The 22810-nt window shown below is 38.4% G+C and overlaps 1 long non-coding RNA gene across 1 annotated transcript in view; it reads left to right on the top strand.

Annotated features, from left to right (window-relative positions):
- Nucleotides 1–22810, top strand: part of LOC108584640 — a 116165-nt gene that overhangs the window by 2936 nt on the left and 90419 nt on the right. The window lies entirely within an intron of this gene.

Here is a 22810-nt window from a genome sequence, read left to right as displayed (position 1 = left end):
CGTGTGAGCTAGGGCAAATGTCTCCTATGACCACTTCCCATTTTTTTCTCAGTTCCTCCCTCTCTCATTTGCCCTTTTTTACCACTGCTCTTCACTTCTGCTGATGAAGTTTGGACTGTATCATATCTATTCTAGATTATTTCCAAAACTTCCAAACTGGCTTCCTGGTCTTCATTCTCTTTCTTCTACCTAAAACCAGATCTGTTTCATTTTTTAGCTTAAAATCTTTCAATGAATGGGCACTCATTAGCTGTGGGGGGTCAAGTCCAAAATCCTCACCATTCCAGTGAAAATTCTCTGACTCCTGCCAACCTTTCACCTCCTTTACTTCACTCACATGCAATTTGCAGCTTGCAGCCATGTCACATCACATTGATTGCAATTCATTGACGCATTCCTGAACATTTTTCTCCCTATTTCTTCCTCATAGGTCAAAAGATATGGAATGCAACAAACCAAATCTCATGAAAGTGTACACTGCTGACCAAGGCTTTCAAAGGACAAGAAAACTTTTCCTTTCAATATCAGCCTATGAGCTCCCAAATTACATAACTGCACCTGGGAGAGCATACACATCATCTTGTTCTCAAGTCTTTTCACCTTAACCTGTGGAAAGTTGTCCTGGGAAGTCCCTCTGATCATTTTATGAACTGGTGGCATCTTATGACAGTCCTTTTAGGACTGGGGAGTTTTCCTGAACACCTTGGCATTGAAATCCCTTTCCTATGTCCAGACTTACCTGATCAGTTCATTATCCACAGCACATTATCTTACATCATATCTATCATATCAGCTGGGGGAAAGGCGAAGCACCAGAGGCAAAGGGAAAGGGCCATCAAATGGTGTCTTATACAGATAAGAAAACAGGAAAAAGGGCTCTAATGTTGCTTACTCTTGCAGCAGTTATTACTCCGGGCTCTAGTTTTGCCTAAGTTGGGGGTCTAACATACTTATAGTTTTCAATTAGAATATAGGGGAACTTTAATATTCCCTCTCCTGCTTGCTAAAGATTTACCTAGGGTTAAATATTAATGGGATGAAAAGTTAATAATTCTCCTCAATTCCTAACATTTTTTCCTTTTCTCCAAAATAAATAAATAAATAAAAATCCCCAGCCGTCTGCGGATGCTTGCTCCCCAAGAAGATTCTTGGATTCTTTAGGTCAAATGTTCTTTCTGTCTTTCAAATAAAAATTATTTTATTAGATTGCTTGATTTAAAAATTGTATGGTAAGCTGTTAGGGGCTGCATGTGTTTATAAGACAGACAGAGACACGCCAAGAGCAGAACATGATTTGAAAGTGATCATAAAACAATTTCATTAAGAATTGTTTGTTCTTCTTTCCTTCCTTCTTTCTTCCCTTCCTCCCTCCCTCCATTTCCTTTTTCTCTCTATTCTCTTTTTTCATTTCCCCCCTCTTTCTTTCTCCTGCACCCTTTTCCTTTTCTTTTCCTCCCTCTCACTCTTTTTTCTTTTGTTTTTGCCTTTGCTTTCATCCATTTATTGAACAATATATCAAGCTGAACATTAGAGATAAAAAATATGAAAAAAATTATTACTGCTTTTAGGAACTACACAAGCTAGTGTTAGGAGAAACATGTGAGTACACAGTTAACCATGAGATTTGGGCTTAAACTGATTTTTTGAAAGGAAGGAAGGCTTTTCTATCTCCTGTTTCTTGTATTTATTCTTTCATGATGGCAGGATAGTCTGAGAACTGTAAGGCACTCTCTTAAATAGCATGTGGACTGAGTTTGAGAATGCTGATAAAACAGGATAAGGGATTTGACATTCGCCCTGAAGTCAGTGAGAAGCCACTACTAAAAGATTTTAGCAAGATAATAGGATTATCATGTTATTAGAAAAAATATTTCAATAATAGTGAGAAGGGGAGAGATAGGTAGTGGGGTTCAGTCCGGGGACTTTAGAAGTAAGGAAATCTTTCAGGAAGGTATTGCCATCAGCTAGACAATGAGAAAGTCCTGGACTAAATCACTGGAAGTTTGGCATCTAGAGAAGATACGAGGTTTTAACCTAAAGAAAAGATGTGGGTGATTGATGAAAACGGGGATGTTCTAGATGGCCCCCGGGTCTGAGAATTTGGTGCTGTTGACAATGAGGGGAAGGCCAGGCACTGGGATGAAGGAAGGGTGAAGATGGGTTCAATTTTCAATATGTTGGATTTGAAGTCTCTTACTAGATATCCAGCATACATTTAGGAGGAAGTTGGGTTTGGAACTCGGAAGAGAGATTAGTATTTAAAATGTAGCTTTGGAAGTTGACAGTCTATAGATGGTGGTTGAGACCATGGCAGTGGGTATAATCACTTAAGAATGGAGTGAAGAGTGAAAAAAATTAGAGGAGAAACACCAGAATCCTGGGCAATGCTAATACTTAAGGGAATAAATTATGGTAACTAAGGAGACAGATTAAATAGCCTGTGAGGTAGAAAGACGGGCTAAGGCAAGTGATTTCATCAGAACAAGGGACAACAAATTTCAAGAAATAATAAATGAAACCCAACAATAAATATTGTAGAGAATCCAAGTAATAAAGGGACTGGAGGATAATAAATGAATTTAGCAACAAGGTGTTCACTGGGGACTCGATGTGACAGTAGAGCAGGGTGGGAAGTGGACGGCACATGGTGCAGTTGAGGAGAGGTGGGGAGCACGGGGAAGCTGTACGAGAGCTCATAAGGTGGGGGCTATGATGGGGAGACATTAGCAACACAAAGCTGATGGCAGAGAAGCTGTGAGTCAGGGGCCTCGATGTGTGTACTCTGCTTATTGGAGGTTGGGGTAAGGGCTGGCTCTTTGGTGGAGACCGAGGGGCCGGAACCGAAGAGGACAAAGATGTGTCAGTGTTTGCCACTGCAGGAGCACACAGAAGGGCTGTCCAACCTTAGCTAGCTCAGAGCCCACCTTAAGCTGCAGCCCAAGAGCAGGCTGAAGTGGCCTTGAGCACCTGGGATGGCTCTGTGAAAGCACACGGGGTCAGGAAACTGACCCTACATTCTCTTCTTTTGTAATTCAATCTCAATACTGTAGAAGGAGGAAAAGAAGGAAAAAGAGTACTTGTCCTCTATCTGTTCACCCCACTGCCCTGTTCACATCAAATTCCTCCAAAAAGAAAGTAAAAGAAAAAAAGCTTGTGTCTGCTTTGCCAATCCCACTCACAATACTTAAAGAGAAAGAAAGATGTGGGCTTATTTGTAGAGGAGGATTCACATTAGATTTTACTCTGGGAACATTTTTATTAGTTGTGTCACTGGGTTAAATGTTTTATATTTTTTTTCTTCTTTAAATTTCTTGTTCTATTATGGTTTAAGAAGGGTTTGAAAGGTTTTAGTGTGTATCCATGCCAAAAAGAAGAACGTCTGAAAAAAATGAGGCAGGAGATTCTAGAGAGAAACAAGCTCTGAAGTGATGAGAGGTGTCAGACACAGAGTAGTGATGAAGATAGGAGGAGAGAGACCTTCCGCTGAACTGGGAGAGCAGAGAAAAGAATCCAGATCTGAAAAGCCAAGGATGTGACTTCCTGTTCATTGGCCTCTGATTTTTCCACATGGGAAAGACGCATCTTGGGCCTGGGGTATGTTCATGGCTGGGCTGCAGGTATGACTGGGCACAATGGTTGGATTGGAGAAACAGACCCCAGAGCAGCTGGTTATATGATCCAGCTTCCAGGAGAACTTTTTTGTCTGGTGAAATGATGGAGAAGGAAGTTTTAGTAGGGATAAGGGGAGAATAAATGTGGAGATGAAAAAAAAATAAGATACATGCTTTTATAACCTGTCTGAAAGAAGGCCACAAACAAAAGCTGAAGGAGCTGTTGTGTGTGAAATATGGAGGCACCAGCTGGCTCCAGGCCACAGAGTTAGTTGAAACACAGGCCTACTTGGCACCTAGAGGGCCTCGGCACTTTGATTCCTTGTACTTAAATGACAGAAGCCTTGGGACCAAAGAGATTCATGGAAAACATGGAGGAATTCAGAGGATGCCCAGTTGAAGATGCTTATTGGCCTCCACATGTCTCAGTGTCTCTCAGTTTGAAGTGGATAATCCATGCAGGTATCCAGAAAATAATAGGACTGAGGTCCCAAAGGAGGAGATGAGGGCAAGGGCTATGTTAATTCACAGTATATTTTCTAAAAGAAAGAGGCCAGGTCTCTACATCTTGGGGAGAGGAGTAAAGGTTATTAGAGAAGGGTCAGAGTCCTGTCTTGGGACAATGAAAGATTATTATTATTATTAATTTGAGAGAGAGGGCCATGCTTTGTTGTCCAGGTTGGAGTGCAGTAGCAAAATTATACCTCACTATAACCTCAAATTCCCGGGCTCAACTGATCCTCCCATCTCAGCTTCCCAAGTAGCAAGGACTATAGGCATGGGTCACCATACCTGGCTTTTTTTTTTTTTTTGAATAGAGATGGTGTGTTGTTATATTGCCCAGGCTGGTCTCAAACTCCTGGCCTCAAGTGATCCTTCTGTCTCCCAAAGCAAATGGGAGATTACTGAAGAGTTTGGAGAGCCTCGCTGAGAATGGTGAAAATGAGCTTACAGTGCTATCATTTATCAGTTTTTCCTCAGTGTTTAGCAGCTTGTACTTCAAAATGCAGAAAGCAAGCAGCTAAATTAATTCAGTGTTGAGGTCATTTCCAAAAGAAAGTTGAGGGACAAGTTCACAGTAAGAGAACCCTAAAGAATTCCCAGGCCGGGTGCAGTGGCTCACACCTGTAATCCCATTGCTTTGGGAGGCCAAGGCAGGCAGATCACAAGGTCAGGAGTTCGAGACCAGCCTGGCAAATATGGTGAAACCCCGTCTCTACTAAAAATACAAAAATTAGCCAGGTATGGTGGCATGTGCCTGTAGTCTCAGCTACTCGGGAGACTGAGGCAGGAGAATTGCTTGAACCCAGGAGGTGGAGGTTGCAATGAGCCAAGATCACGCCACTGCACTCCAGGCTGGGTGACACAGTGAGACTCTGTCTTAAAAAAAAAAAAAAAAGAATTCCCAGAAAGATCTGGTGCAGGGAGGGTAACTAGAAGTCCCATGCATTGAATGGGAGAACACGTGTGGTTTAAGAAGCAGAAAGCCCCTGTTTTTAAAGGTTATTATGGCTGGTGTGGCCTGGAGGAAATCTTTGTTACACTTCTAGTAAGGCAGCCTAAAATCGCATTAGCATTTTTGGCAACTGCATCACACTATTGGCTTATATTGCGCTTACAGTCAAACAAAATCCCTAAATCTTTCACACTTGCTGTTCTTAAGCCACGTTCCCACTATCTTGAACTTGTGGAATTAATTACTGTTTCGGGTCTAAAAGTAGTGCTATTAAATTTTATCTTGCTAGATTTAGGCCATTGTGTCAGCTTTCAGAAAATATTTTGTATACTGATTCAGGTTCTCAACACACTTTTCCCCACAACCTTCGGTAATACAGATCCCAGAGACATTCTTTATCCACAATCAAAAGTGACAGATTCACTCTACTGTTCTGTTTTTGAGCCCACATCTTCATTTTGTTTAAGAGACTTTGTCCTATTTCTTCCTAACATCCTGATTTGCCAAAGTGCATTAGTTAGGATGGTTTTGCTTGCAAGCATGGAATGCTAAATCAACCTGGAGTAAACAATAAGGACATTTATGAGTGCATAGAGGTAGGAAGGGCTCCAAGTATGATACAACCACAGCCATGACTCTGTTTTGCTGTTTGTAATTTGGCTTTACCTTCTCCCATGTGTTGTCCTCAGGTCAACTTCCTTTGTGGTTGTAAGATGGCTGCCAATAGCAGGGAGGATAACACGGTTTCTTGTTTTTGTCCAGAGGGAGGGTGAGAAGGAGAGAAAGTGTAAATGAAAGACTATTCTTTCAACCTTATTAGGACCACCCTCTAGAGTGGACCAACAATCCTGATTTGCTTAGGAGTGAGAGGTTTCTTGGGATGTGGGACATTCAGTGCTAAAACCAAGAAAGTCCTGGGCAAACCCAGATGGTTGGTCACCCAAGCACCTATGCCTGGACCAGTAATCATTACCAGGTAACACCTGAACTAATTGGCTTAAACCAAGATTCCTGGCAAACAGATGAGTACTTGTGATTGGTTTGGACCCATGTTTCTGGTCTGTCTGTATCAGAGGCAACTGGGGGCAGATTTCTAGGCCACCAGATCTATGGATTCAGACTTTCTGGGCATGAAAATTGGAAGTCCATTGTTATCAAACAGTACAGATGGTAGTCCTACATACTTGTGCTTGGAGAAACACTGATTTAGACCTCAGCTCTGAAGCTGGCGTCAACACCCAAAATGTCATGACTAATACACAGTTGGGCAAGGCTAAGAAGGATATTAGATAATCACACACCTATACTCAGCTATTTTATTTCCCTGGTTTTCCAGTCAAGTCATCCTGCCTCTCAGAAGGGAAGGAAAGTGTTCTTAGAGAAACAGACCATTTTGCATCCTAGTAATGCCCAGTGGTACTTGACTCCTCTTACTAAGTACTCACAAACCATGTCTGAGGTTCACTCTTACTTTTTCCTCCTGGAATCAGCATCAAACTCACAAGCAGTAAGTTTGTAGAAGTCATGATGTTCTTTAAAACTTTTTTTTTTTTGAAAGTCAGAGCAGTATTTCATTGTGTTCAGTCTTTGAAGAAGCAGTATAGATATCTGAGGTTAAGAAATTGAACTCTGGTCAGGCAAACTAAGTGATGAACCTAAGCCCCTAATTTGCATATAGTAATTTTGCATATATTTGATAACTTCTTAAAATATATCATCTGCAAAATAGAATAATGATAGAACTTACCTCATTGGACGGTTGAGAGAATTAAATGAGATAATATTTAATAAAGCTTTTAGCACAGTGCTCATCTCATTAGATCATCAGTAAATTTTGATAATCAATATTCTACCTCTTCATTCATTCATTGTTTGAGATATTCTGAGTACTGAGTCCCAGAGCTAAGGAGAGTGCCTGGCACTAAAGAATGCAAACATAAGGAGTAGTCCCTGCTATTAGAAAGCTAACAGTATCGGCATTAAACTATAATGCCACTAATAGTAGATTTACATATAATATACCAGGAGGAAGGAATGATTAATTTGGGGGATGATCTGGGTCCTGAAAAATAAGAAGTTTTCTAGATTTCCAGATAAATGTGGGAGAAGAGGGAGACAGAAGGACATTCCAGAGAAAGGGTGCAACATGAGCGTTAATAAAGGCATGGGGACACACAAGGGTAGGACCCCTTTGTGGGTGTAAGTAGGTTTGATGGGTGGAATGCAGGGTTCAGGTCAGTAGCAGTGGTGGAAGACAGAGAAGTACTCAGGGGCTGACTCAGGGCTTTCTGGAAGAGTTTGGACTTTTATTCTAGAGATAGAATAGAGTTTTAAGCAGATAGATGCCTGGTCCCATTTTGTTTTGGAAAGACCAACCTAGGGATCATGAGGTAATGACTTGGAGGGTGGTGAGGCAATTAAATTTGTTAAGATCCTGAAGCAATTCACGTGAGAGCTGATGAGGTCTTAAACCAAGAGAGGGATACAGGTTGTGCATCCCTAATCTGAAAACCCAAAATCTGAAATGCTCCAAAATTTGAAATGTTTTGAGTGCCAACCTGACACAAGTGAAACAGTTTACACTTGATCTCATGTAACAGATTGTGGTCACAATGCAGGTGCACAACGCACAGGGTCTCTCAATCCCTTTCAGCTGTGATATATCCTTTCCACCATGCCCTGAGTACCCCCCACCACATGTCCACAGAGGGTAATAAAATGTCACATGTGAAGGCCCAATGTGCCAAAGGCAGTTTCTCCATAAAGCCCCACAATTAATAAAAATATTGTATGAAATTACTTTCAGGTTATGTGTATAAGGTGTATATAAGATGCAGGTGATTTCATGTTTAGACGTGGCTTCCATCCCCAAGATATCTCATCATGTATATGCAAACATTCCAAAATCTGAAAAAATCCCAAATTTGAAACACGTCTAGTCCCAAGCATTTGAATAAGGGATACTCAACCTGCATTAGAAATACAGCAGAAGGGATAGAGACAAGAGATGTAGAGTAGATACAAATGACAGGACTGGGTGACGGATTAAATGTGGGGTGAGGAAAAAGGAAGATTTGGGGAGAATTCCCAGGTTTCTGTCCTGAGTGGATGGTGATATAATTGTTCCAGATAAGGGACCTACAGTGGGTGGTGGTGAAGTCAGGCTTTGGACCTCTTGAATTTGAGTTTTCTGGGAGACATTCAGATGGAAATGCATAGTAAATCACTGGCTCCACAAATCTATACCTGAGGAGTGAGTGAGGCCAGAGCCTCCTGAAGAGATAGGCTGGGAAATCAGCAGGAAAAAGCTTTCCAGTATTAGGACTGGTGCATGACAAAAACTGCCTGAGATGATGCCTCAGGAGAGTGTGTAAACTAGAATGAGGAGTAGAAACCCCAGAAAAAAACAAAATTCCACAAAGCTCATTGACAGTGATTCAGTGGTGTCCTCTGCATGTTTTCTCAGGGCTCAGGTCAGAAGAAAACACATTTAAACTTTTCTTTTTTTATTCCCCCCTTTACAGTAGTTTTTACTAATTTTTCTAGTCCCTTCGCTATTCACTTTCAAGTAACTGAGTTTTTCTTTAAATTTGGTTTTTCAGAGGGTAAGTATATGACAATGTTCTAATTTTAAAATTATGTCTTGAGAAGCTTGTTTTCTAAGTAAGCTTTTCTAGTTGTTTTCTTATGTTCAGGCAATTAGAAAAGTTTAAAAAATAAATTAAAACGGATTAATTCTTCTGATAGATAAATGGGCGTGGGGAACATGGAGGAGAGACAGATCTGAGAAATGTTTGCAGAGGGGAGAAAAATCCTGCGCAGTCTATGTCCAAAGAGCATTTTTAAGAGAGGGAAATGGACGTGTTTACTGTGGTTGCTCTGGTATTTAAATGAACTGCAGCAAGATTCTTTCGTCTTTCTTCCCCAGCAGTTACAGAGGCAGCCTGGGAAAGATTAGAGACAAAAATCCCAGTTTCACATGTGAAGAAATCTAAAAGATTCCGATAAAATAGTCTGAAAGACCTCTGCCAACTACAAACTAGAATCCATGGGTCACTGGGGAAAATAATCCTGGAACGACACAGGAAGTAAAGAACTCCAGCCAATGTCGCCACCTAGTGGGAAACGACAGGATTTTAGGACTTGGAGATGGCTTAAAGTAATTATTAGGAGTTTTGTTCATTCTTTCAATAAACATTCTTTGGGAACATGCTATGTATCAGATACATTAATAAGTACCGGGAAATATTTAGTAATTGTTTGTAGTTGGGTCTATGAACTCAGACCTCCATTTCATTTGGTGGCAAAAACTCAATCTCAGTCACTTTAGTACCCCTTTTCCCCCTGACCTGTGTAGGCCTGAGTTATAGGGTTTAGTTGTGGCGAGGAATCTGCACAAGAACGGGTTCATCTAGCCCTCTGCATTATTGTCTTCAGCTGAGATGTTTTTGCTTCTTTGAACATTGGCGCCCACAGGTCACTGCTGAATCAGCTCTTGTTTTTAAGCAAAGGGTTCTTTTGAGTCTGCCTCTCTCTTAGATATTTCCAATACCTTCTCAAACATTCTGTTTTTGTATGGCTGACTACTGCCCCATCTGCTTAGACACATTGAACATCCATTTTTATGTTTCAGTGTTGATGCTTCATCTCGGAACTGGGTCACAGTTCTCTTTGACCTCGAATTCTCGAGATCTGTTTGGGGCTTCTTTTGCCCCATTTTCTACAGGTACAAAAGAGCTTATGTTCCGATAGCGCCATGTAGCTAGATTACAGGCTGTATGCCAGATAGCAAAGGTAGATGAGGCCAATAAGGTAAGCTGAGGACAGCTGAAGATGTTGTAGGTTATGCTAAAGTGTTTTGTACGTATTCATTGCAATTAGAAGGTAATTGCAATGGTTCAGGTAAGGGATAAAATGATACTGATTTGAGTATCAGAGAAGAATTATAAATTTAAAAGACAAATGGGTGGTAGAACTATCTATACTTAGAAACCCCAACCTCCCCAGCTCAAATAGCACCTCTGTGTAAATTTGTCATAAGCAGTTCCTACAGGAGAGGCAATCTATGGGTATATAGCTTGGGGAGTAGAGTGTGGTGTGGATTTTATCCCACCCTCTGGCTGAGTGCCTTGGTGCCATGAACAATCTGCCCAACCAAATGGGGTGACCCTAAATGTAGAAATGGAGAGTGGGAGGAATGATTAAGTCAGTGTCCTTAAAAGTATGTCTGGAAATAGATTTCTATTCACCAGCTTCTTTCTCTTAGGTATTTTAGAGAATGACTATGTAGGGTGAAAAGACACAGTCTGATGGGCCATGTGAGTTTCTTACTTCATTTTTTAACCTCATTAGAATTATGATACCGTCAGCAAAGATAAAAGGCTTAAGAAAGTACCTATCCCGGATAATTCTCAAGAAAAAAATCTTAAAATTTCTAAAAAGGTTTTATTGGGAAAGTCTAAAAAATTGTCACAGCAAAGAAGAAACTAAAAAGACATGACTGGTAAATGTAACGTGATATACTGCATGGGACCCACGTACAGGGAAAGGACGGTAAGTAAAAATAAAGAACTCTGAAAAAACAATGGACTCCTAGTTAACAATAATGTGTCAATATTGGTTCATCAACGGTAACAAGTGTACCATACTAATGTAAACTGTTAATAGAGGAAACTGGGTAGTGCGGATATGAAAACTATCTGTACGATTATCTCAGTTCTTCTGTAAATATAAAACCTCGAAAGAATTGTCTATCGTAAAAAAAGAAATAGAGGGAAGATAAATAAATATGGAAAAAAGAAAAAATTTCCTTGGTTTAGAATAACCAGATTGTACCTTGAACATTAAACAGATGAATTCACTCTGATAGGCATTATGGGGGCATATTAGTCATACAGCCTCACTGAGGAGATGTGCCATACACATGTGCATGAATGGATCATAAACGAGTAGTGTGCATTCAATACCAAATAAGTGCAGCACAGCAGAGAATCTTGGAATTTACAAGACCAGGAAATATCGTTAGTGGAAAGAAGAAGGGTTGGTTACTGGAAGGGGAAGAGATCAGCAATGTTCTGAGTTTTGCAAATATTTTCTCACATTCTGTGACTTGCTTTTCCATATTTTGCACAATTACCTTCTCTTTTAAACCTATGAAAAGGCGGCTGGGCGCGGTGGCTCATGTCTGTAATCCCAGCACTTTGGAAGTCCAGGGCCGGCGGATCACTTGAGGTCAGGCGTTGGAAGCTAGCCTGGCCAACATAGCAAAACTCTATCTCTACTGAAAATACAATAAATTAGGTGGGCATGGTGGCCACGCCTGTAATCCCAGCTACTTGGGCGGCTGAGGCAGGAGAGTCGCTTGAACCCGGGAGGCGGAGGTTGCAGTGAGCTGAGATCCGGCCATTGCACTCCAGCCTAGGCAACATAGCGAGACTCCGTCTGAAACAACAACAACAAAAAACCTATGAAAAGACTTTATTCCCAAAATTTTAAAACTTCATCGTTTTTTCTCTTTAAAAAAATGTGTACTCATTTGTGTGTGTGTTTAGTTCTGTAACATTATAATACATGTGTAGATTCAGGTAGCCTCAGGTATCCCCCATCAGAGTCAAGATACAGAGCACTTTCATCACCACTAGGATTCCTAGTATTGCCCTTTTGTAACCACCTACCTTTGACTCCCCCGTCTGATACCTAACACATGAAAACCACTTAAAATTTGTCATTTAAAAATGGCATACAGATAGAATTACATAATATGTAATCTTTTGAGATGAACTCAGCATAATTATCTAAACATTATCTAACTATCTACAGTTCTTTCCCTTTTATTGCTGAGTAGTATTCTGTGATACATGTACCACAGTTCCTTTAACCATTCACCCATTGAAGGACACCGCGGTTGCTTCCAGTTTTTGGCTATTAGGAATACAGCTGCTGTGAACATTCATACAAATATTGTACAGGTTTTTGTATGAACATAAGTTTTTATTTCTCTGGAATAAATGCCCTAGAGTGCAATTTCTGTAATTATATGTTTAGTTTTATAAGAGACAGCCAAATTGCCTTTCAGAATGGTTGCACCATTTTATATTCCCACCTGCAATGCAGGAGTGATACAGTTTCTTTGGAGTCTTGCTGCATTTAGTGTTGTCACTATGTTATATTTTAATCACTCTGATAGGCCCACAGTGGTATTGCACTGTGGTTTGTGATTTTAATGTTTAGTTTCCTAATGGCTAATGATGTTGAACATCTTTTCATGTTTGTATTTGTCATCTATATGTTGTCTTTAATAAATGTCTGATCATGTCATTTGTTCATTTCTAATTGGATTAGTGGTTTACCATTGAGTTTTTATATATATAATTTATATATATTTATACATATAATAAATATAAATATATAAATATAAATGAAAAATATATATTATATATAAGAAATATATATTTTATATAATATATAATAAATATATATATTTATTTGAGAGACTAGCCCTTTGCAGGCTATATGATTTGCAAATACTTTTTTCTTATATTTTTCTTGCTTTTTTCTTACATTGTAGCTTGTCTTTTCATTCTCTTCACATAGTCTTTTCCAGAGCAAAAATTTTTAATTTTCTTGAAGTCCAACTTGTGGATTTTTCCTTTTGGGATTTATTCCTTTGTTGTCAAGTTTAAGAACATTTTGCTAGTGCTAGATCCCCAAGATTTTCTTCTGTTTATTTTGTAAAACATAGTTTCTATTATATTAACATATGTAATATATTTTTAAATTACAGTTTTATGTTTTACATTTAAATCAATGCTCCATTGTGAGTTAGTTTTTATATGAGCTGTGAGGCTGAATTTGAGATTGACTTTTTCCCCTATGGATGTTCAATTGCTCCAGTACCATTTGGTGAAAAGGATATGCTTTCAAAATTTAATTGCTTCTGCACCTTTGTCAAAAATCAGTTAGTTAATCATATATGTATGGGTACGTTTCTGGATTCTCATGTAGCATTTTTTGATCTATGTGTCTTTCTCTCCACCTATATTGCATTGTCTTGAGTACTATAGTTATATGGTATACCTTAATATTTGATAGTATGATTCCTCTTATTTTATTCTTTTTCAAGATTGTGTTATCAATTCTGAGATTGTGCCTTTTTGTATAAATTTTAAAATAAACTTTTGTAAATCTTTTATAAACTTTTAGTGTAGAGAGAGAATGGTCCTACCTGGACTACCTTCTGTAAATGTGCTAGGATTTTGATAGGAATTTCATTAAACCTATAGACAAATTTGAGAAGGGACTTCTATACTATACTGTATTGCATCATCAAAGTCATGAAAACAGTGTTCTTCTATTTATTTCGTTCTTTGGTTTCTTTCATCAGTATTTTGTAATTTTTTAGTATATAGATTATGTGCATGTTTTTAAGTACATATCTGTGCATATTAGGTGGTTTTTGCATTGCTATAAAGAAATACTTGAGACTGGATAATTTATAGGCAAAAGAGGTTTAATTGGCTCATGGTTCTGCAGGCTGCACAGGAAACATGGCTTCTGGTGAAGCCTCAGGAAGCTTTTACTAATGGAAGAAGACAAAGTGGGAACTCACACGTCACATGTGGAAAACAAGAACAAGGTGGGGTGGGGGGAGGTGCCACACGCTTTTAAATAACCAGATTTCCTGTGAACTCAGAGTGAGTTCACAAAGGCAGTGACCCAAGCTATTCATGAGGGGTTCACCCCCATGATTCAAACACCTCCCACCAGGTCCTGCCTCCATCATTGGGGATTACATTTCAACATGAGACTTGGGTGAGGAGAAATTATCCAAACTATATTAATATCTAAGTATTACATTATTTGGAGCAATAAATGGCATTGTGGTTTTAATTTTGGTTTTAACATGTTTATTGTTAGAAAGGATTCCCTATTTAATAAATGGTGCTGGGAAAATTGGCTAGCCATAAGTAGAAAGCTGAAAATGGATCCTTTCCTTACTCCTTATATGAAAATTAATTCAAGATGGATTAGAGACTTAAATGTTAGACCTAATACCATAAAAACCCTAGAGGAAAACCTAGGTAGTACCATTCAGGACATAGGCATGGGCAAAGACTTCATGTCTAAAACACCAAAAGCAACGGCAGCAAAAGCCAAAATTGACAAATGGGATCTCATTAAACTAAAGAGCTTCTGCACAGCAAAAGAAACTACCATCAGAGTGAACAGGCAACCTACAGAATGGGAGAAAATTTTTGCAATCTACTCATCTGACAAAGGGCTAATATCCAGAGCCTACAAAGAACTCAAACAAATTTACAAGAAAAAAACAAACAACCCCATCAAAAAGTGGGCAAAGGATATGAACAGACATTTCTCAAAAGAAGACATTCATACAGCCAACAGACACATGAAAAAATGCTCATCATCACTGGCCATCAGAGAAATGCAAATCCAAACCACAATGAGATACCATCTCACACCAGTTAGAATGGTGATCATTAAAAAGTCAGGAAACAACAGGTGCTGGAGAGGATGTGGAGAAATAGGAACACTTTTACACTGTTGGTGGGATTGTAAACTAGTTCAACCATTATGGAAAACAGTATGGTGATTCCTCAAGGATCTAGAACTAGATGTACCATATGACCCAGCCATCCCATTACTGGGTATATACCCAAAGGATTATAAATCATGCTGCTATAAAGACACATGCACACGTATGTTTATTGCGGCACTATTCACAATAGCAAAGACTTGGAATCAACCCAAATGTCCATCAGTGACAGACTGGATTAAGAAAATGTGGCACATATACACCATAGAATACTATGCAGCCATAAAAAAGGATGAGTTTGTGTCCTTTGTAGGGACATGGATGCAGCTGGAAACCATCATTCTTAGCAAACTATCACAAGAACAGAAAACCAAACACCGCATGTTCTCACTCATAGGTGGGAACTGAACAATGAGATCACTTGGACTCGGGAAGGGGAACATCACACACCGGGGCCTATCATGGGGAGGGGGGAGGGGGGAGGGATTGCATTGGGAGTTATACCTGATGTAAATGACGAGTTGATGGGTGCTGACGAGTTGATGGGTGCAGCACAGCAACATGGCACAAGTATACATATGTAACAAACCTGCACGTTATGCACATGTACCCTAGAACTTAAAGTATAATAATAATAAAAAATAAAAAAAAATTTTAAAAAAAGAAAGGTAATTGATATTTTTGTGTTTATCTTACATTCTATGATCTTGCTGAACTCATTTGTTAGTTCCAGCCAATCATGTAGATGATCACATCATCTGCAAATTGAGGCAGTTTAATCTCTTATTTTCCAATCTGTGTGTCTTTTATTTCTTGTTTACTTATTTCAGTGATTCGAACTTCCAGCAATGTTGAAATAAGTGGTAAAAGTGAACATCCTAGCCTTGTCTACAAGTAGTCTTTCATCAAGTAAGATGTTAGCTGTGGATTATTTGTAGATGCTCTCAATGAAGTTGAATTAATTCTCCTTTGTCCCTCACTGCATGAAAGTTTTTCTATCTCAAATGCTTTCTCTAAATCAGTTAATAAAACTATATATTTTCTCTTTATACTGTTGATGTGATCAGTTGCATTGACTGATTTTCAAACACGGAAGTAAACTTGAGTACCTGGAATCAATTTCATTTGGTCATGGTGGGTAATTCTTTTTATACATTGTTTTATTCGATTTGCTAATAGGTAGGTAAGGACTTTTTCATCTAAGTTTATAAAAAGTTTTGGTCTGTAGTTTTCTTTTTTGTACTTTTTCTGGTTTGATTATTAGGGTAATATGGGCTTCATAATATAGGCTGGGAAGTGTTCTCTCTTTTCTTGTTTTTTGAAAGAGGTTATGTAAAATTAGCGTTAATTTTTTTTGAAATGTTTGATAGAATTCTCTAGTGAAACTGTTTGGGCCTGGAGAATTCTTTCTTTGTGAACCTTTTAATTACTAATTCATTTCTTTAATTATAGTACAAATCAAACTATTTCATCTTGGTTGAGTTTGGCAGCTAGTAACTTTTGAGAAATTGGTCCATTTCTTCTAAATTTTTAAATTTCTGAGGGTAAAGTTGTGTGTAGTTTTTCCTTATTGTGCTTTTTAATGGCTTCAGGACCTGTAGTGATATATCTTGTTTCATGCCTCATAGTGGTGATTTGTGTTTTCTCTTTTCATTATTGCTAGTCTCGCTAGGGTTTTATCAATTTTATTGGCTTGTGCTTTACTGAATTTTTTCTATTGGTTTTCTGTTGCCAATTTTCTGGATTTCTGATCATATCTTTAATATTCCCATCCTTTTGTCTTTGAGTTTAGTTTGCTTTTGTTTTTCTCATTTCTTTTTTTTTTTTTTAATTTTTGTGTGTATATAGTAGGTGTATAATCTTATGGGGTACATGAGATGTTTTGATACAGGCATGCAATTCCTAATAATCACGTCATGAAGAATAGGGTATCCATCTCCTCAAGCATTTATCTTTTGGGTTACAAACAATCTAATTGTACTATTTAGCTATTTTAAGCTGTATAATTAAATTATTATTGACTATAGTCACCTTGTTGTACTATCAAATAGTAGGTTTTATTCTTCTTAACTATTTTTTTTTTTTGAAACCACATTTTTCTAATTTCTTGAAGTAGAGACTTAGACTAATTATTCGAGACCTTTCCCTATTTCCAATGTAAATATTTAGGGGAATAATTTTCTGTTTCAACACTGCATTAAATACATTCTACATATTTTGATATGTTACATTTTAATTCAATTCTCTCTCTCTCTCTTTGTCTTTCTCTCTCTCTCCTTTTCATTTTTAGCAGGCAGTCACCCTGCTTAGATTTAGTGTGAAGTCTGTGGCCTACTTCTGTGGTCTGTAGTTCCAATGAAAGTTTATTTTGTAGAGCCTTTGTGATGTTATTTTGTTCTTGGTTTACCTGGGGTTCCCACTGGTCTCTGCTGGTGCTGATGGGGTATAAATATTTTCTCATGCTGGGAAGCCTGGTGTCCCTTGGTGGAGAAGGGTAGTCTTAAGGCTTTGAGGGCAAAGAGGATTTTGGGGATGAGAAACTTGTTGTGGCAGAGGTCTTATTGCTGATGCCACTGCCACTCTGGTGTATCTAGTTATAGGAGGGAAGTGTTGGTCTTATAAGGGACAGAGAGTTCTTCCCTGATTGATTGTTTTGAACTGGACTCTGGGACCTATCCGTTTGCCAGTGGTGCCATGCTTGTCCTCAGATGACTGCTATTTTATTGTAGAGATAGAATTGGTCCTACCTGGACTGCCTTCTGTCACTAGGTTGAGGGTTGGGAAACACCAGGTCTGGGTTGCCTTCTTCTTTTGGGTGAAGGGAGGTAACATGTCCTTCCCTTGTGTCATTATTCGGGTCCTAGGATCTCAAATTAGTTCCTCTTTCTACCTTTTAGATTTTTCCTATTTTTCCTTTGGTGATCTCTTGTCTCTTGTGATACTGCAAGGATTATGATATATTTAGCAGAGGAGAGCAGAGAGAAAGAAGTCTATGCTATTTAGTCTGGATAAGAATTTTTCTTGTATTTTTTATAAAGCAAAAGTTTTAAATTTTTATTAAGTTTAAATTATCAATTTTTTAATCTTTTTGATTTGTGCTTATATTAGTTCATTCTTACACTACTACAAATAAATACCTGAGACTGGTAATTTGTAAAGAAAAGGGATTAATTGGCTCATGGTTCTGCAAGTTCTACAGGAAGCATGGTAGCTTCTGCTTCTGGGGAGGCCTCAGGAAATTTACAATTATAGTGGAAGGTGAAGGAGAAGCAGGCTCATATTATATGTCGAGAGCAGAAGGAAGATAGAGCAGGGAGGTGCCACACACTTTTAAGCAACCAAATCTTGTGAGAACTCTATCACAAGAACAGCACCAAAGGGATGGTGTTAAACCATTCATGAAAGATCCACTCCCATGATCCAGTCACCTCCCACTAGGACCCAGCTCCAGCACTGAGATTACATTTGGACATGAGATTTGGGTGGCGACAGAGATCCAAACCGTAGTCCACCCTGGCTTCTCCCAAATCTTATGGCCTTCTCACATTTCAAAATACAATAATGCTTTCCCAACAGTACCACAAAGTCTTAACTCATTCCAGCATTAACTCGAAAGTCTGTGGTCCAAATTCTCATTTGAGACAAGGCTAGTTCCTTCTGCCTATGAGCCTGTAAAATAAAAAACAAGTTAGTTACTTCTTGTTTTGGCACAATGGAGGTATAGGTGTTGGGTAAATACTCCCATTCCAAAAGGGAGAAATTGACCAGAAGGAAGAGGCTACAGTCTCCATGCAACTCCAAAACCCAGCAGGGCAGTCGTTAAATCTTAAGGATCCAAAATAATCTCCTTTGGCTCCATGTCTCACATCTAGGGCACACTGGTGTGAAGGGTGAACTCCCAAAGCCATGGACAGCTCCTCCTCTGTGGCTTTACAGTGTTCGGCCCCCATGGCTACTTTTCATAGACTGATGTTGAGTGTCTGTAGCTTTTCCAGGCACATGGTGCAAGCTGTAAGTGGATCTACAATCCTGAGGTCTGGAGGACAGTGGCTGTCTTCTCACAGCTCCACCAGGCAGTGCCCCAGTGGGGACCCTGTATGAGGGCTCCAACCCCACATTTCCCCTCTGCACTGCTTTAGTAGATGTCCTCCATGAGGGCTCTGTCCCTGCAGCAGCTTCTGTCTGGACATCTGGGATTTTCCATACATCCTATGAAATCTAGGCAGAGACTCCCCAGCTTCAACTCTTGCACTCTGTGCACCCACAGGCTTAACACCATTTGGAAGTCACTAAGGCTTACAGCTTGCCCCCTCTGAAAAAGCAGCCCAAACTATACCTGGTCCCCTTTTAACCACACATGGACCTGGAGCACCTGGGATGCAGACAGCAGTGTCCCAAGGCTGCTCAGGGTGGTAGGGCCCTGGGCCTGGACCACAGAACCATTTTTCCACCCTAGGCCTCCAGGCCTATGGTGGGAGGGGCTGCTGCAGCAGTTTTTGAAATCCCATCAAGGTCTTTCTCCCATTGATTGGCTATCAGCATTTGCCTTCCTTTTAATTATGCAAATTTCTGCAGCTTTCTTGAATTTTTGAATATGGATTTTTCTACTACATGGCCAGGCTGCAAATTTTTCAAACTTTTACACTCTGCTTCCCTTTTAAATGTAAGTTCCAGGTTTAGGTTATTTCTTTGCCCAGGCAAATGAGCGTAGGTTGTTAGAAGCAGCCGGGCCACATCTTGAACACTTTGCTGCTTAGAAATTTCTTCTGCTGGATACCCTAAATTATCACTCTCAAATTCAAAGTTCCACAGTTCCCTAGGCCCAGGGCACAATGCAGCCAACCTCTTTGCTAACACATAACAAAAGTGACCTTTGCTCTAGTTCCCAATAAGTTCTTCATCTCCATCTGAGACTTCTTCAGCCTGGACTTCATTGTCTATATCACTATAGCATTTTGGTCATAACAATTTGACAAGTCTCTAGGAAGTTCCAAACTTTCCTTCATCTTCCTGTCTTCTTCTGAGCCCTCCAAACTGTTCCAACCTCTGCTTGTTACCCAGTTCCAAAGTTGCTTCCACATTTTCAGATATCTTTATAGCATTGCACCACTCCATGGTACCATTTTCTGTATTAGTGCATTCTGTCACTGCTATATAGAAATACCTGAGACTGGGTAATTTATGAAGAAAAGAGGTTTAATTGGTTCATAGTTCTGCAAGCTGTACAGGAAGCATGGTGGCTTCAGCTTCTAGGGAGGCCTTAGGAAACTTACAAGTATGGTAGAAGGTGAAGGGGAAGTAGGCTTGTCTTACATGATGGGAGCAGGAAGAGGATAGAGAGCAGGGAGGTGCTACACTCTTTTAAACAGCCAGATCTCATGAGAACTCTATCACAAGAACAGCACCAAAGAGATGGTGCTAAACCATTCATGAAGGATCCACCCCAGTGATCCAATCACCTCCCACCCAGCCCCAGGTCCAGCACTGGGAATTACAGTTCAACATGTGATTTGGGTGAGAACACAAATTCAAACCATATCAGTGCTTTTGATGTCTTAAGTAAAAAATATTTTCCTAAGCTAATGCTACAAAAATTTTCTCTCATGTTTTCATCTAGAAGTTTGATAGTTTTCTTTCTTAGGTTTAGGTTTATGATACATGTTTTAGAATAATTTTTGTATATGCTGTGAAGTAATAATCAAGGTTCCTTTTTACACATAAATTTCTAGTTGTTCAGCACCATCTGTTGAAAATGTTATCCTTTCCTTTTTGAATTGCCTACGTATCTCTTTCAACAATCAATTGTCCATATATGTGTGGTTGTATTTATGGATTTCATCTGTTTTATTGATTTATATTTTTATTTTTACACCAGTGGAAGTTTTCCAACTTTGTTCTTCATTGTGTTTCTATGTTAGCTATAGAATCAACCTATCAATTTCAACAACAAAAAGACAGGTAGGATTTTGTTTGAGGCTGTGTTAAGCTTATAGGTCAATTTAGGGAGAACCCACACTAATGATATTGAGCTTTCTCAATCTATAAACATAATACATTTTCCCATTTAGGTAGGGGTTCTTTAATTTCTTTAAAAAATGTTTGTAATATTTAATAAGCATGTTTTACACATTCTTGTTAAATTTATCCCTAGGTATTTCATCGTTTTCGATGCTGTTGCATCAAGAACTTTGTATCAAAGGAAACTAGGTTAATATAGAAATCAATTATTTTATATATATGTAAAGAACAACTAGAAATTGAAAATATTTTTAAAATACAATTGCCTTGCCTAGAATTTCAACTACAGTGTAGAATATAAGGATGAGAGTGAATAGCCTGCCTTGTTCCTGATCTTAGGGAAAAAATATTCAATCTTTCACAATTAAGTTTTATGTTAGATTAGGAAAGTTCCCTTTGACTCTTGGCTTGGTAGAAAATTTTATCAAGAATAGGTTTTAATTTTGTAAAATGCTTTTTCTGTATCTATTGAGATGATCATGTTGTTGTTCTTAGATTGTTAATATTGTGCATTCCTAAAATGGACACCAGTGGTCAAGATATAGTATTATTTTACATATTGCTTGACTCAATTTGCTAATATTTGTTAAAGATTTTTACATCTATTTTCTTGAAAGATAGTAGTATGTAACTTTTTCTCTATCATGTGTTTGCTTGGTTTTAGGATTAGCATAATGCTGGTCTTCTAAAATGAGTTGAAACAGATTTTCTCTTTTATTTTCTGAGAGTTTGTGTAGAACTGACATTATTTGTTCCTTAAACATCAGGTAGAATTCAACTGTGAAGGAATCTGGGCCTGAAGGGTGTCTTTTTCCAGTGGAGGGTGGGTAGGAATAGTAAGGCAGACTATTTTTAATTATTAATATTTCTATTATACACCCTGTAGCAACTGTTGATGTTAACATTTTCAGGCCCACTACATTCTTTCAGATTGAGATATTCACGGAATACAGTTTTTGCAGATTTTAAATAGGTCACTTTGGTCAGCTTTTTTGTTTCCTTTGTAATGCCTTATATATATGGTCTTCCATATATATAATTTTTTATTTAAATGAGTCCAGTTTTCCTGTAGCTGTAAAACCATTAAGGTCCAACAAGAAGTTCCCTTAAACAGTTGACTTTTCTCTCTATGACAACATAGCTAACTAGGTTTCATCACCTTTCCCAATGGACGATTGAAGTATTTTATGACAATAGCGTGGTAAGAGCTTATAAAATTCATCTTTCTTGCAAAATAAATTTAATTTATTGGTCCATTGAATATAGCCCTTTTTTCTTCTCACTCATTTTTCACTGTTGACTCCTTGGAACTTTGAACTTCTCTCACCATTTTGATTCTTTTGCCCTTTTACATTAAATTAAAAATTGGAATAGACTCTTTCAAGGTTTGATCACCTTATATATGAATATAATTTTTTAAAAAATGCCTTTGAATCACAGATACTTCTCTTCACACTAAAATTGAGACTGGCTTCTATATATACTTTTTAAAACTACAATTTCTTTTCTCTTTCTCTCTCTTGTTTGTAAATACCTGAAAAGAGACTCCAGACAGAGCTGGAAACTGTAAGATTAATGCCAGTGACATAGAAAAGTCAAAGTAAAGCATAATTATTTGTTTTAGAGTAAAATTAGACCAAATGAAACAAAAAAGTAAGACCTTAAACATTCCTGGAAGTTCATATTAGACTCCTTACATTAAAACTATCTGCCAACTTGTAATCCTTTACTTAAGTCTATTTTCCTCAGCTACCAGCATTCAATACCTAGGAAAAAGCAGTTTGTTATCGAAGTATATTATTTTTTAAATTTTGTTTTATTACAAGTGTTGCAAACAGCATTTCTTTCCTCTAATATTAATTACCAATCTGCAGTTTCTGGCTTTCATTATAGACTAAATAAATGCTATAGGCTAACCAAGGAAATTAATTTCTAATGTAGCATTTTTTCCTATAAGAATTTGCACTTGAAATAATAATCTCTCTTCTTCATTCAAAATCAGATTTAAGTGTCTAGTAGCCTTGATGTCTAGTCTACCTTTATTATCTCTAGTTACTTATCTTCCATTCTCTCCTCAACTCTTTGCAATCTGATTCCCATAACAATCCAACCCTAGAATTTACTCTTGTTGAAGGTACCAAGAGTATCTGTTTATCAAAGATAATGCTG

The sequence above is a fragment of the Papio anubis genome, chromosome 2, assembly GCF_008728515.1.
Source record: "Papio anubis isolate 15944 chromosome 2, Panubis1.0, whole genome shotgun sequence".
NCBI classification, from domain to species: Eukaryota; Metazoa; Chordata; class Mammalia; order Primates; family Cercopithecidae; genus Papio; species Papio anubis.
This window is presented reverse-complemented; position numbering and strand designations above follow the sequence as displayed.